The 9,675-nt window shown below is 41.2% G+C and overlaps 1 long non-coding RNA gene across 1 annotated transcript in view; it reads left to right on the top strand.

Moving 5' to 3' along the window:
- The first annotated feature begins 4,456 nt into the window (after positions 1-4,456).
- The window catches only part of LOC127762803 (uncharacterized), a 29,317-nt gene continuing 24,098 nt past the window's right edge, over positions 4,457-9,675 (top strand). The window contains exons 1-6 of the long non-coding RNA XR_008015582.1: positions 4,457-4,676; positions 5,159-5,261; positions 6,772-6,973; positions 8,279-8,394; positions 8,551-8,610; positions 8,684-8,805. This is a non-coding gene — a long non-coding RNA (uncharacterized LOC127762803). The remainder of the gene's footprint in view (positions 4,677-5,158; positions 5,262-6,771; positions 6,974-8,278; positions 8,395-8,550; positions 8,611-8,683; positions 8,806-9,675) is intronic.

Genomic DNA, 9,675 nt, shown 5'->3' with positions numbered 1-9,675 from the left:
ATCATTTTGAAAATTAGAAATTCTGTTAAGTTATTTTCAAAATCATAGTATTTTCTTGGTGATTATGTTTCTTGGCTCGTGAAATATTCACGTATACTTAGTGCCAAGGTGACCACATATGTTTCATCGATCCGATGAACATAACTAGGGGTGGACGTTTAGGCAGACCGAAAAATCCAGTCTTGGTCTTCGGTTTTTCGGTTAGTTCGGTCTTTGGAAAGGACCGAATTCCATCTAAAAAATCTCAGAACCGATAAATTCGGTCTCGGTCTCGGTCTGACCAATTTTTTCCACATCCGCTGGAGAGTGGAGATGGGGCGACGCCGAGGTGGAGGTGGCGCCAGTGCTGGAGGTGGAGGCGGCGGCCTGCAAGAGGCAGAGGAGCGGCTGCGGGAGGCGGAGGAGCGGCTACGGGAGCTCCACCGTCACCGTCGGCGTAACCAGCACGAGGGAGGAGGGGATGGGGATGGAAAGGGCCCGGTAGTTAGTGGATGGAGAGGAGGATGCTGGTGGTGGTGGGTTGGATAAGGTTTTGCTTTTGCTGAGGAGGTATTGGGCCTAATGGGCTAATGCTGTATTTCGGTTTTCGGTCAATTCGGTTAACCGAGCCCTAAAACTGAATTGACCGAACAAAATTTGGTGAGTAGAAAGTGCTGACCAAATTTTTCGGTCTCGGTCATTTCGTTTCGGTTTTTTTGTTCGGTCTTTTTCTGTCCACCCCTAAACATAACCACACGCACACATATGTGTTGATAATACTATATGTGGAATGGGAGGTACAAAGTGTTTTGGGGTTTTTTATTTTTTGGATTTCAGGCTGTTATTGTAGGAAGGGGCTAATTGCAAAATTACCACTACGCTGAGATGCGGAGGGGACTAAGTGCAAAAGTGATGTCTATATGGAGTGCCACGTTGGCGGTCATCCCCCGTGAAACAAGGTTTGGATTAGCTTGGTTTATTATAACAAAATGATGGATTTAGATGTGCAATTTTCAAATTTATAGATCTAAAAGTGACACTTCTCTTGAATTTAGAACGACCATGTGTTTTACTCATTAATTTAACTAGGTGATTCCCCGCATTTTGCTGCAGAAATTAGTAAGTAACTTTTTTTTAATAATTGAGCTAAAAGTAAAACAACAAATAAAACTGGTTTATCAAAATATGTTAAGAGAGAAATAAATTTAGTAGACAATGTATGAACTTGTAGATGAAATATGATATCCCGTACTTTGATTATATGGATGAATATATGTTAAGTATTATAAAAATGATGGATATATATATATATATATATATATATATATATATGTATGTATGTATGTATGTATGTATGTATGTATGTATGTATGTATGTATGTACGTGTGTGTGTGTTAAAAATATTGTGAAAAATAATGTGAAGGAATATAATTGGATGTTGATTCGTAGAATTTAATGAATTATAGATGATGGTACATGCTTGCATAAGTTTTTTATATATTTATTGCTAGTGGATGATGAGTTGGCATGTTTATATGGTAAGCTTTAGAACTAGTGGATTATAACTGTATAGTAAGATAGGATTTCCACCTCTATAACGGGCTCGCCCAATTAAGGAGAGGAGTTATTGGACATCGATCCTAGTTGACAACAGCGTTGACTTTGACCAACAATCAGAAGCAAATTAAAGTCTCGGTCGCCGTTGACCTAAACATATCCATCCTGCACGCATGGCTCCAGTGGTCCAGGACCGTTTTCCGTTCTGAGCTTAGCTGTAAACCCTGACTAATCATCCGAGATTGATTTAGACAACCATTCTCCATCCGTTTCGATTCAAGCGTGGATAATGTCAACTGACCCGTACGTCCGATCGGTCGATCAGCTAGCTATAGCTGTTACCGCACGTGCCAACGAAGATAAAAGTAACTAATCTTCTTGTTCTTGTGTCTTGGTCGTCGTCGTCGTCGTCTTCGTTTTACTACTCTGCTAATTAACCAGAGGTTTGACTGGATAATTAGGTTGCTACTACTACTAGTAGTACCTGCTTGCTGCTGATCCGTTACTGCTCCACCAACTTTGACTTCATCTCGATTGTCAACTTTGATTCCCGGGTCAAACTCGGCCGTCTTGTTCGATCTGCCGGTCAAGTTCATCGATCGTTCAGTTTTTCTTCATTTGCTTCCGGATAACATTGGTGATTTTCTTCTTCTTTTTTTTTCACTTTAACTTGGATCGATCTACATCGTCGTGATTTAATTTGCAAACTTATATGATGCCGATCATATACAATCTGTTATTTTAGGGCGAAGCCAAGTGGCCAATACACCCAGTATATATACGTAGTACTAATCAATGTTTTTGTATGCCGTAGTGTTGTGTATGTGATTTGGATTTTGAACTTTTATTTACGCGTTTCTTAATTTACATTCTATTTATATTATTTATTTACATTTCAAATTATCAGTCAATCTATCAATTTCAAGTATCTGGAATATATCAGATCATAGGCGCTGTCACTGTTCTACTTGCAAAAAGAAAGGAGGAGAATGGAGGAAGTGATGTCTCCATTTCGCGACACGTGCGTTCACACTAGCTGTCAAGCTGGAGTATATGGTAACATGTTGCCCATGCCCCACCGTCGTCGTCTCGTTGATCCTTAATTCCTCCTCGCATGAGACTTTTCGCACGTCGGCCATGACAAAATGATTTGCTTTGGTTTGTTAAATTGATGCATATTTTTAAATTTGCATATATAGATCGAAGACCAGGTGGACGAAATAGTCCCGAACATGAGATCATTGGAAGATCATATTTATACTATTCCAACTAACAACTCCGTTGATTAATCTTCCGTACTATCTTGGTGCTCAAGCAATATGGACACATTTAGTGGCCGGCACAATTAGTTATGTTTAACCAACAACCAGTACCTTGCAGGGGACCAAATAATGTCACTCTTAAGTTAATTATTACTATACTAATAGATTATTAGTGTACTACATTGCCTTAGCAAACATGAAACAACTACTACTGTACTTTTCCGAATTATTAAGAAGTAGTAACAATACTTGTCCGAATTAATAAACAAATTAAGTAGTGGAGTAGTACTTGTTAATCAAGGGGAAGGGCATGCACGTGCTGGTGGCTACTGGCTAGCTCGTGTAAAACGTGGAGTATGTAGGTGCCTTCTTTTGGAGCACGTGGATCAGATGCAGCTTCTTGTACTAGTGATACGATACATCACATCAGCATTTGATCCGATTCAGTGACTCACAGAGGCTCCACGTGGTTGTTGGATTGCTTTGATTTTGAAACAGTTCCGACTGTTTTTGTGGCTAGGGAGTAGTCTGGTCGAGATGCAGCTTATTGTCTTCACATTAGTGCTTCTTTGCTGTGGGAAAATACAAACAGTGTAGTTCGACATCATACGTAAAGGTATGTTGAAACATAGGGATGGTTTGGTTAGAGCTTCAAATCAAACATGGATTGAGTTGTAGAGCAACTCCACCCTTTCATCGTTTTTTTTCAGCAAATTAACATGCTCCGTTTTCAAATACTCCATCTATTTCAAAATATAAGTGATTTTAAATGTATGTGACATATCATATTACTATCTTACTATCTAGATTCGTAATAACAGAATGTGTGACATTCCTTGAAAATTTCTTATATTATGGGACATAAGGAGTAATTGATAATCTAGTTTAGATTTGGTTCGATCAGGCAATTTCATAGAAAAAAACTAACAATGTAAAAATGTATGGACCATTATGAACAACGGAGCAAACACAATGGTTTCGTCTCGATGATCACAAACACAATTAACAAAACAATTGCTCTTAGGCCCAGTTGTTTTTTTCAACTCCAAACTTCAACTTTCTCATTTTCCATTAGCATATTTTTAAAATTGTTAAATGGTACTCTTTAGCAAAAAGTTTCTATGTGGAAGTTGTTTTTTTTAAAATAAATAATCTATTTTTTAATTTTTATAATATAGTTAATACTTAATTAATCATGTGCTAATAAATTTTCTCATTTTGCGTGCACTGAAAATATCCCTCCAACCGGAGAGAACGAACAGGGCCTTAGCAAAAATATCTATCCTCCAAAAAAAAATAAAATCTAATTCCTCCATCTTAAAATATACAACTTAAAACTAATACTAATGAGACACAACAAATTAGTAGGATATATAGTCCTAATTTCTTTGTTATCCTAATTTGTTAACTGACTGCTCCGTTACGAGTGGACTTGAGGCCCATATCTCTTTTATGGACCAGAACCTTGGGGCCCGGCCCATCACCTGGCGCAACATGGGCCTGATCAGACTCGCGATGCCCATCACGCAGCCACACCGTCATGCCGACATGGGCTTCATCGAGGCCCATTAGAAAGCGAAGCCGAAGAAGCCCACGCCCCGTCGCCTCGCCTCCACACCTCCCCCTTCCTTTCTTCCCCGACACACCTCATCCCGTCTCTTCTGCCGCCAACGCGCGCCCCGCACCACCGCCACCACGGCGAGCGGCCGCGCGCCGCTGATCCGAAGGCCGCGAACCGAAACCCTAGCGCCTCCGGGGTGGCGCGCCGCGGCAATGGAGGTGGAGCACCTCTCACCGTCGCGATGGCGCGGATCAGCCGCCTCCGCCGCTGTCCCCGATGTGGCGCGCGCGCGCGCTCTGCTCCCGCATGGAGGGAGGTTCGAGGCATCCCCTTCCGCTTCCGTTGTTTTTATTATCAGATTCCCAGTTCCCTACCTCGCTCTCTCCTCGATTTCGTTTCGGTTGCCCACTGCGCAGCGGCGAGTTTGGTGTTTTCGATGGGGGGATTTGTGCGGGTTTGGGGCTGCGAATTCGGTCATTCGGTGCGGCCTCTGCTAATATAGCGCCTGCTGCTTTAGGCCCCGAATAGGGGTTGATCTGGGCTCACGAAACGTGGCCACCTTCGCTGTGATCATTTGTTTCGACAATTTCTCTTGCAAGGCGCGCAGATTGTTTTACGCGAGTTGGGAAATTTGTGGAGGGAACCGATCTGTGGGATCAATTTCCTGGCTATAATCCTCAGCATTATGTTCTATTGGCTACTAGATTCTACGATTTTCGAATTGTGTTTTCGAGCAAAATCAAGTCTGATGGTTAACTGGACAGAAATTCGCATTTAACGGATGGTCGATTTTTTTAGGGAATGCGCAGAAGGATTGCACACCTTTGTATTAATCAGGAGTAAAATACCATCAGTACGCCGTAGCGGCTGCTCAATCCCAGGAAGGGATATAAATTACAAGGTTGTTATCTCACAACTTCTGGGTGAGATGACTCTGTGCTTGTAGTTTGCTTGCAATGTGGTCCGAAACTTCTGGGTGTGTATAACTAGCTAGGACACCAACCTGAATTTTATCCATATACATTTGTCCTTCTCCCTGAATTGTTATGTTGTATGCTGTTTTCATCTGATCATGCATGTGCTGCTCTGAAGATTGATCTTGAAGTTAGCATTTGGTACAGCAAACTGAATTTGAATATGCATGCAACTGTTAAACACAGCCTAAAACGTGTTTACATGGATCTCTACTGCATTCCCATAATCAATCACTACGGTTTTGGTTATCATTGGTACTGGAACTGCCAGTCAATTTCTTCTATGTAACAGTCGTCTTAGAAGAAGAATGTGCACAGCAATAATAATATGTTTGTGTCTATGATGTCCTTTCTATTGGACTTGTTCATCCATATGGATTGTTAGTTTTGAACTGCATGCACGACTTAGCTTGCATGCCAACTTCAGGTAACACTATGCAACAAATATACGAAGTTTAAATTGGAGGTTTCGTGCTTTCAAATTCAACTTATAGTTTATATAATTCATTTGTATTTTTCCATTAAAAGTGCCAAATCTTGAAGCTCTTTGTATTTATACATCCCTTTAGGTATGTAGTATATAGCAGTTTGCCATTTTATGCACACATTAGAACATTGCACAGGATAATGACCTTGAAATTTTTTTTGTCACTTCTATATGATTTTAGTGTATGTCAGGTAGAAACACCTTTTTTGTATTATAGACCCTGTGTATTTTTGTTTATATGCTGCTAAAGCATCCCCTTAACAAGTGAAATATCCTTTCAAGTATTTTTGTTCTTATTGCTGATGCATGACTTCGCAATGTGTAAGCTTTGTATACAAACACAACCAGATTGTCAGTGTGCATTTTGTTAATTTCCAGCCTAGTACAGATAGCTGCATACAATAAACCTAAAACTGGATTGGACTTCTCTTGTATTCATGTCTGCCATGGTATGTTTGTCTCAGAGTAACATGTGGCGGTATATCTGTTTCGAATATAAATTAATTAGCAAGATCTTGTTAGATTGTAAAATTAAATTGTTTTGTTTTTTTGGACAGAACCTGGACTGTTCTTCGCGCATGAATTTGGCTAGTTTGCACATCGACCTACTGTGTATTGTGTGTATCCAACTTTTTTATGAGTATGTGACGCCATGTTTCATGTCCGCACTATCTGATTTCGGACTATCTTTTGTTTTTCCTTGTCTCTTTGTATCATCACAAGATTTGTGCGTGCATGTATCCGTCTAGCTAGCTTTTAATTTCATCACGAGTATTGTGGCCACAGCTGTAGATTCTATACATGCAAAGAAATGGATGGTTCACATGCAAATAAAGATTAGCAGGCGAACTTCTATTTCTTTACCTGAATTGATCAATCCATCTGTATCCGACATGCCCACTTATCTATCAGGTTATATTCTCATTTGATACATGAATGTTCTTCTTCAGTACAATCCAGGATCTTGAGAGCTGCGGCCAATCTATTAGCCCAAACTTATTTTGTTCTACTCACCAACTTGTCTCGGATTTCTAAAACAAGCTTGACTGGAGCCTCGGAAGGAGACAAAGAGGCTTTTATTCCGGCTTGTATTGCTGCAGTTGGGCCAGAAAATCAAGGGACATTTCTGGTTGACTGAAGAAAGATGCCAAGGTGAGCCCATCTTGTTTTAGCTCCCTCTCACTAACATTATGTATGTGACACTGATCAATATACTGTCTAGAATTATTTGTGCCTGTACTGTTCTTTTTTATGAGCCTAAAGCACACGTTAGGTTGCATGTCCGATGCTGTGGCAGCATAGGAAAATAGTTGCACATGTGAATGTGAGTATCAGAAAATTTCTTCTAAGCTTATCCAAGGCTTCACAGATGGTCAATAGTATTAGCTGCCTATTTTATAAGACCAGGCTTGGTGAAATATGGTCACCTTGTGGTGAATTTAGTCCTAGCCCACTGTAAAGAAGCAAGGAGCATGCGGGATAGTGGCGTGGTGCCATGGTAGGGTTAGGTGAAGTGGGTGAAACCTATCCCACAAGTTCCCAGATCCATGGGTCGAGAAATAGGATTGAGGAACACGGGATGCTACTTATTTTAGGTTTAACATGGGAGGGACAATATTGTTCCCGTGTTCCTGTCAGTTCCATATTTCCTGTGACGTTTGACTGGATATCGGAAGGGGTTTTCGGACACGAATGAAAAAACTAATTTCATAGTTCACCTGGAAACCGCGAGACGAATTTATTAAGCTTAATTAATCTGTCATTAGCACATGTGGGTTACTGTAGTACTTATGGCTAATCATAGACTAATTAGGCTCAAAAGATTCGTCTCGCTATTTCCATGCGAACTGTGCAATTAGTTTTTTCATCTATATTTAATGCTTTATTTGGGTGTCGAAAGATTCGATGTGATGTTTTTGGGAAAAAAATTTTGCGAACTAAACCAGGCCTTAGGGTGAAACCCGCGAACAATCCACCTAAGATTAATGGTAAGCTGTGACAGTGATTTTCAGAAGAAAAAAATCGTCTGGAAAAGCCACATGTCTGTAAGATTGTGAAATTTTCTCTTCTTTTGTAGTAATACCTTAGTGCGGCTTGTATCTATGATCTATCTACACCAAATGGGAGTACATGATGTAGCTGAAATATGAAACAGTAGCTTCCACATGTGACTCGTGACCTCTCCTAGCTAGTAGTCCTAGCTACTAGATGATCGTGCAACTCTTGTACACACCGTATCAGGGAATGCATTTTTTGCTGCAATACATTTCTTTTTCAACCAATGGCATGCACTCCTTGGGTGTATACTAGACTTTTTTTCTGGCAACCCGATTTGATGAGCTGATGCGCAGTTTGTGCACAATGGGCAGCTGCTTTCTGAAAATGATTTGCTTGAAAGCTGACACCGCGAATAATGTCGCCCTGTGCAAGTCAACATGACTGTAGATTGCTCTGCAGGTTTTTGCACTGTGGTAGGGAGATTGACGCTCGCTTTTCAGCAGCAGCATGTGAAGTTAGTGCCATCTGATGGAGTCACCGGTCAGATTTACATGCCCATCACAGTACATTGAGAGGTATCACTCAAATTAGTTTCTTTGCTTCTCTGGTTCTGGGCTCTAGCACAGTGGATGCATGTTCCGTTCAGTTTGGTCACTTTCCAGTTAACCCAGCAGCAGACTGCTGCTAGATAGCTGTTGTATAACTGCTATCGATCCTGTCTGCTGCTTCAGAGGGCAGAAGCTGGGCCACAGGTCATAGAATCATGGAGGAGGTCGATGGATGGACTCTCAGTAAGTAAGCAGGCCCTTTTAGAGGAATTATTGCTTGACACACTAACTTGACTTTGACCACTTGTCTGTGCAGCTGTAGCAACTGGTCCAATTGGCTAGGTCCCGTGGGGCGAGCTAGAGCCCAGCGATCGAGATGCAATCGTACTGCCACATTTTGCTCGGCATCTTGCTATCATGCTATGAATTGCTTAGCTGGTGAGTGTCCCTCCCATGCTTATATATTGCTTGTGGTCCTTACCTCTCGGTTCTAGTTCAGAACGTGGTAAAATCTCCAGAATTTTATATGCTAATTTTTTTTCCTGAATTATATTTTCCGATCCAATTCGAGCCAGTGCTATTGCCATGTGCACATTATACCATATAGCTCAACACTAGTAAAAAGTTGGCTTGTTGGGGAAGTGAAAGGTAATGTGTGAAAGGAAATGTTAAATTGCGTCTCAGTGGGGAAAAGGGATCAACAAGGAGTGGCGTTGGTAGGACAGTACGGCAGTGCGCTTGTTTCCATTGGTTAATGGTGATTCGGATTTCAACATGTGACACCATTGATCGATCCTACTACTTTCTTTACCATACCTGAGTGGTCATTTCGCTCAAACTGATCTTACTAGCCATTGGTGCGACACATTTATTTGTTCCCTTATCTGTTTGCTTTCTAAGCTAGGGTCACGACAGGGAGAGACTTGTCGAGGGGCACACAATGCCTTGCATATTGCATCTATTCTCTTCTCAAAAAGGAACTGTGGTATGTGTCGCAGCGTAAGTGGTCCTTCATCGATCAGTCCCCAGATGTCTCACCTAATTGCTTAGAAATCATACAGACACAATTCTCTTCTTTAAATTTGATCTTGATGCTGGCAAATTGGTCCCGCTCCTATATCGCCTTCCATGGACTTGTAGCTAGTCTACTCTAGGAGTGCCCATCTCACACCAGTCACATCTTCACCACCTTTACTTGGAGTATATTTGTGCATCCGGATGTACATGTGAGGAAGCTACAGATCTATGCACCAATCTATTTCAGGGCATTTGACAATCGATGCACAAACTCTCAAGCGCTGAGGTTAT

This window comes from Oryza glaberrima, chromosome 2, assembly GCF_000147395.1.
Source record: "Oryza glaberrima chromosome 2, OglaRS2, whole genome shotgun sequence".
Lineage (NCBI taxonomy): Eukaryota > Viridiplantae > Streptophyta > Magnoliopsida > Poales > Poaceae > Oryza > Oryza glaberrima.
Note: the sequence above shows the minus strand (reverse complement) of the source record. Positions and strands in the feature narration are given on the sequence as shown.